Here is a 6637-nt window from a genome sequence, read left to right as displayed (position 1 = left end):
AAGATGGTTGGGCCGAGGACACTACCCTGAGGAACTCATACAGAGATGTCCTGGAGCTGAGCTGATTGACCTCCAACAACCACAACCATCTTCCTATGGGTCAGGTGTGACTTGAAGCATCAGAGGGTTTGCCCCCTGATATCCATTGATTCCAGTTTTGCCAGGGCTCCTTGATGCCACACTCGGTTGAATGCAGCCTTGATATTAAGGGCTGTCAGTCTCACCTCACCCTCTGGAATTCAGCTCCTTTGTCCCTGTTTGAACCAAGGCTGTAATGAAGTCCGGAGCTGAGTGGCCCTGGCGGAACCCAAACTGAGCGTCACTGAGCAGGTTGTTGCTGAGCAGGTGCTGCTTGATAGCACTGTTACTGACACCTTCCATCACTTTACTGATGATCAAGAGGAGACTGATGGGGCAGTAATTGTCTGGGTTGGATTTGTCCGGCTTTTTGTGTACAGGATATACTTGGGCAATTTTCTGCATTGTCGGGTAGATACCAGTGTTGTAACTGTACTGGAACAGCTTGGCTAGGGGAGCAACAAGTCCTGGAGCACAAGTCTTCAGTACTAATGCCAGAATATTGTCAGGGCCCGTAGCCTTTGCAGTGTACAGTGTCTTTAGCTGTTTCTTGATATCATGTGGAGTGAATCGAATTGGCTGGAGGCTGGTATTTGTGATGCTGGGGGCGACTGGAGGAGGCCGAAATGCATCATCCACTTGGCAATTCTGGCTGAAGATTGCTGTGAATGCTTCATCCTCCTCTTTTGCACTGATGTGCTGGGCTCTTCCATCACTGAGGATGGGGATATTTGTGGAGCCTCCTCCTCCAGTGAGTTGTTTATTTGACCACCACCATTCATGCAGAGTTACGATAGGACTGCAGAGCTTAGATCTGATCCGTTGGTTGTGGGATCACTTAGCTCTGTCTATCACTTGCGGCTTTCGCAGTTTAGTGTGCAAGTAGTCCTGTTTGGTGGCTTCACCAGATTTTCACCTCATTTTCAGGTATGCCCGGTGCTGCTCCTGGCATGCCCTCCTGCTCTCTCCATTGAACCAGGGTCGATCCCCTGGCTTGATGGTGATGATTGAGTGGGAGATATGCCGGGCCATGAGGTTGCAGATTGTGCTGGAGTACAAATCTGCTGCTGTTGATGGCTCACAGCGCCTCATGGATACCCAGTCTTAAAATGGCTAGATCTGTGCAAAATCTGTCTCATTTAGTACAGTCTTAGTGCCACACAACACGATGGAAATTATTCTCAATGTGAAGGTGGGACTTTGTCTCCACAAGGACTATGTGATGGTCACTCTTACCAATACTGTCATGGACAGATACAACTGCAGCTGCCAGATTGGTAAGGATGGAGTCATGTGTGTTTTTTCCCTCTTGTTGGTTCCCTCACCACCTGCTGCAGACACAATCTAGCAGTTATGTCCTTTAGGACCCGACCAGCTCGATCAGTAGTACAGCTGCCGAGCCACTCTTGGTGGTGGACATTGAAATCCCCCACCCTTGATGCCCTTGTCATCCTCAGTGTTTCCTCTAAGCGTTGTTCAACATTGAGGAATACCGATCCATCAGCTGAGGGAGGACAGTATGTGGTAATCAGCAGGAGGTTTCCTTGCCCATGTTTAACTTGAAACCCTGAGACTCCATGGGGTCCAGAGTCAATGTTGAGGACTCCTACAGCAACACCGTCCTGACTGTATACCACCCCCTCTGCTGGGTCTGTCCTGCCGGTGGGACAGGGCATATCCAGGGATGGTGATAATGGTGTCTGGAACATTGCCTGTAAGGTATGATTCTGCCAGTATGACTATGTCAGCCTGTTGGTTATCTAGTCTGTGAGGCAGCCTCCCAATTTTGGCACTAACTCCCAGATGTTAGTGAGGAGGACTTTGTAGGGTCAACAGGGCTGTTTCTGCCACTTTTTTGGCGTGTAGGTCGATGTAAAGTGATCTGTCTGATTTTATTTCTTTGGGAGTTTGTAGCAATTGGTACAACTGAGTGGCTTGCTAGGCCTCACCCACATTGCTGTGGGTCTGGAGTCACATGTAGGCCAGACCAGATTTCCTCCCCTGAAAGACATTAGTGAACCAGATGCGTTTTTCTGACAATTGACAATGATTTCATGGTAATTAGTAGATTTCTGATTTCCAGATTTTTAAAAATTGAATTAAAATTCTGCCATGTGCCATGGCACGATTTGAACCCAGGTCCCCTGAACATTAGCTGAGTTTCTGGATCTATAGTCTAGCAATGCTACCATTAGGCTGTTGCGAGGTAATTTTCCAAATTTCACTGTCTTCTGGGGCAGTTCTAGCAGGTTAGAAAACAGCAAATGTGACACCACTGTGTATAAAAAAGGTGGACAAAAATGGGAATTATAGGCCAGTTATCTTACCTCCTATACAGGGGAAAATGCATGAATCTATCATCAGGGAAGAAATAGCATAACATCTAGATATAACTTGCCTCATTGGGCAGATACAACATGGGTTTATTAAGGGCAGGTCATGTTTAACTAATTTACTGGAATTCTACGAAGACATTATGAGCACAATGGATATCAGAGACCCAGTAGATGTGGTGTATCTAGATTTCTAAAAGGCACTTGTCAAGGTGGCACACAAAAGGCTGCTGCGTAACAGAAAGGGGCATGGTGTCACGGGCGACGTATTAGCATGCATAGAGGATTGGTTAGCCAACAGGAAGCAAAGAGTGGGGATAAATGAGTGCTATTTTGGTGGCGATCAGTGACTAGTGGTGTGCCTCAGGGATCTGTGCTGGGACCGCAATTATTTACAATTTACATTGATGATTTGGAGTTGGGACCACATGTAGTGTGTCAAAGTTTGTGGATGACATGAAGATGAGTGGTGGAGCAAAGTGTGGATGAAGACTGTAAATGTATGCAGAGGGATATAGATACTTTAAATAAGTAGGTGAAGGTCTGGCAGATGGAGTACAATGTGAAGTTGATAAATGTGAAGTAACCCATTTTGGTCGGAATAACAGTTTAAATGACTATTATTTGATCAGTAAAAAATTTGCAACATGCTACTGTGCAGAGGGACCTGGGAGTCCTTGTGCATGAATTGTAGAAAGTTGGCTTTGTTTTTTTTTTCATTTGTGGGGTGTGGGTGTCGCTGGCTGGGCCTAGCATTTATTGCCCCGTCCCTAGTTGCCCCTTGAGAAGGTAGTGCTGAACAGCTTTCTTAAACAGCTGCAGCCCACCTGCTGTGGGTTGACCCACAATGCCATTAGGGAGGGAATTCTAGGATTTTGACCCAGCAACAGTGAAGGAATGCCGATATATTTCCAAGTCAGGATGGTGAGTGGCTTGGAGGAGAACTTGCAGGGGGTGGTGTTCCCATGTACCTGCTGCCCTTGTCCTTCCCGATGGAAGTGGTTGTGGGTTTGGAAGGTGCTGTCTGATGATTTTGGTGAATTTCTGCAGTGTGTCTTGTAGATAGTACACACTGCTGCTACTGAGCGTCGGTGGACGGAGTGGATGCTTGTGGATGTGGTGCCAGTCGAGTAAGCTGCTTTGTCCTGGATGGTGTCAAGCTTCTTGAGTGTTGCTGGTGCTGCACTCATCCAGGAAAGTGTGGAGTATTCCATCACACTCCTGACTTGTGCCTTGTAGGTGGTGGGCACGCTATGGGGGGTCAGGAGGTGAGTTACTCGCCGCAGTATTCCCAGCTTCTGATCTGCTCTTGTAGCCACTGTTTATGTGGTTTCTGGTCAATGATAACCTCCAGGATGATTATAGTGGGGGATTCAGTGATGGTCACACCATTGAATGTCAAGGGGTGGTGGATAGATTGTCTTTTATTGATGATGGTCATAGCCTGGTATTTGTGTGGTATGAATGTCACTACAGATAATTAAGAAGGCAATTGGAATACTGTCCTTCATTGCCAGAGGAATGGAGTTTAAAAACAGGGAGGTTATGCTGCAGCTGTAGCGGGGGCAGGTTAGGCCACACCTGGGGTACTGTGTACAATTTTGGTTTCCTCTTTTGAGAAAGGATGTACTGGCACTGGAAGGGATGCAGAGGAGCTTCATGAGATTGATTCTGGAATTGAGAGAATTGGCTTATGGGAGGAAACTGAGTAGACTGGGATATATTCATTGGAATTTAGAAGAATGAGGGGGGCATCTTATAGAAACATAGAATTATGAAGGGAATAGATAAGCTAGAAGCAGGAAAGTTGTTTGCGCCAGCAGGTGAAACTAGAACTTGGGGGCATAGCCTCAAAATATGGGGGAGCAGATTTAGGGCTGAGTTGAGGAGGAACATCTTCACCCAAAGGGGTGCAAATCTGTGGAATTCCCTGCCCAGTGAAGCAGTTAAGGTTACCACGTTCAATGTTTTAAAAGCTAAGAAAGATAATTTTTTGAACAGTAAAGGAATTAAGGGTTATGGAAAGAGGGTGGGTATGTGAAACTACATCCATGAAAAGATCAGCCATGATCTTATTGAATGGTGGAGCAGGCTGAAAGTGCCAGCTGGCCTATTCCTGTTCCTGTTTCCTATGTACTTATATTGATACTGCAAAAACAGCAACAGACTGCCACACTTAATTACTAATAAGGGAGATCCTTATGAAAGTCTGTTATCTCTGATTTACTTTGAATCACATCCAGTTATGAAAGAACCAATCAGGGATGCAGTAGTCAGAGAATCATACAGCATGGAAACAGGCCCTTTGGTCCAACCAGTCCAGACCCAACATAATCCCAAACTAAACTAGTCCCACATACCTCCTCCTGACCCTTATCCCTCCAAATTTTTCCCTCATGTATCCATCCAAATATCTTTTAAACATTGTTATTGTACTCGCACCTACCACTTCCTCAGGAAGTTCTTTCTGCATACAGACCACCCTCTGTGCAAAAGATTTGTCTCATGTCTTTTTTAAAATCTCTCTCATCTCACCTTAAAAATGTGCCCCCCTAGTTTTGAAATTCCCCGTCTTAGGGAAAGGACAACTACCATCAACTCTATCTACACCTCTCACTATTTTATAAACTTCTATCGGGTCACCTTTCAACTTCCTACGCTCCTGTGGAGAAAGTCCCAGCCTATCCATATCACTCAAACCCTTCCATACCTGGTAAATCTCTTTTCAACCCTTTCCAGTTTAATAATATCCTTCCTATAACTTGGCAAGCAGAATTGGGCTCAATATTCCGGATGTAGATGTGGTTGGCCTTGTCACTATGTATTGCCAGGAAAAGTCATTAAGAGGCACTGTACTAGACACATTTTACGGTTTGCAGAGATAATTGCTGGCTTAACAGCCATTAAAGAAACTTCCGATCGAACAGTTATATCTGGTCTGATGGTGCTTATGCCATCAGTGTCACACTAGCTCACCCTTTTTATCACAGAGGCTAAACACCTAATTCACGGAACCAGCTGCAGGAAAGTGTGAACCAGGGTGACATGACAGTGAAGGAAACACAGAAGCAGAAATAGCAGAAAAAGGTGCTGCAGTATCAAGAGCAATATACACAGAAACTCCAGATGAAAGTGCTGGAACAGCTGCAGTAAAAGATTCAATAGATTTTGTTTCCCAACAACAGCAGGATGATCTCTATGCTAATACTACTGATGAACAAGTTCCTTCACTCCCTCAACTGCAGGTAGACTCTTGTCTCAAACACAGCTCAACAGTTGATGCAAAAAAGAAGAAACAAGGCCCCAGCCATGTGGCTCCTGCTCCCTATGGGCGAGGCTGGCACTATGCTGTCTCCCGGTCAGGGACACAATCTTTTCAGTCCTCTCTCGCTTTCCTAGTGCTGCTGAGCACCTATGGCTAGAACGATGGAGTCCATGGGCATAAACAGCAGACCCTGACTGTGCCAGGCCTGGCTCTCCAAGTTGGTAGGCAGCCTGTCCATGGAGATACCCAGACACAGTCATGCCTGAGCCAGCTCATTGCTGGTGATGTTGGTGGATCCCTTCATCGATCCAGCTGGCAGAGTTCATCTGACAAAGCTGCATAATATTTTTGAGCTTGTTGGTACTTTTTGACCAAGTTGTTAATGGCCAGGAGCATGGGTTCATCTCCTGCCTGAGGCTGAGCAGGTGCCTGATCTCCAGCAGTTCTCTGAATGAAAAGTTGAGGTAAATGATCAGCTGTGATTGGATTAATGATTGGGCAGGCTTGATGGGCCAAATGACCAATTTCTTCTCCTATGGTGATACAAGTAGACATTGAATAATCGGTCTTACAGCATCGAGGCAATGGAAAGATTCTGGGGTGGGCCAGTAAGTGTGACTATTTTTATGCACTCATGGGGTGTAGGATCACTGATTAGGCTAGTATTTATCACCCATCCAGAGTTGGGCTTGAGCTGCCATCTCGAGCTGCTGCAGTCCTCTTGATGTAGGAGCTCACAATGTGATAACGGCATACATTTCCAAGTGAGATTCTTAATGAGTACTTTGCTTCGGTATTCACTCAGGAGAGGGACATGATGGATGTTGAGGTTAGGGATAGATGTTTGATTACTCTAGGTCAAGTTGGCAGGAGGAGGGAGGAAGTGTCGGGTATCCTTAAAGGCATTAGGTTGGACAAATCTCCAGGTCCGGATGGGATCTATCCCTGGTTACTGAGGGAA

The sequence above is a fragment of the Stegostoma tigrinum genome, chromosome 30 (assembly GCF_030684315.1).
Source record: "Stegostoma tigrinum isolate sSteTig4 chromosome 30, sSteTig4.hap1, whole genome shotgun sequence".
Lineage (NCBI taxonomy): Eukaryota > Metazoa > Chordata > Chondrichthyes > Orectolobiformes > Stegostomatidae > Stegostoma > Stegostoma tigrinum.
Note: the sequence above shows the minus strand (reverse complement) of the source record.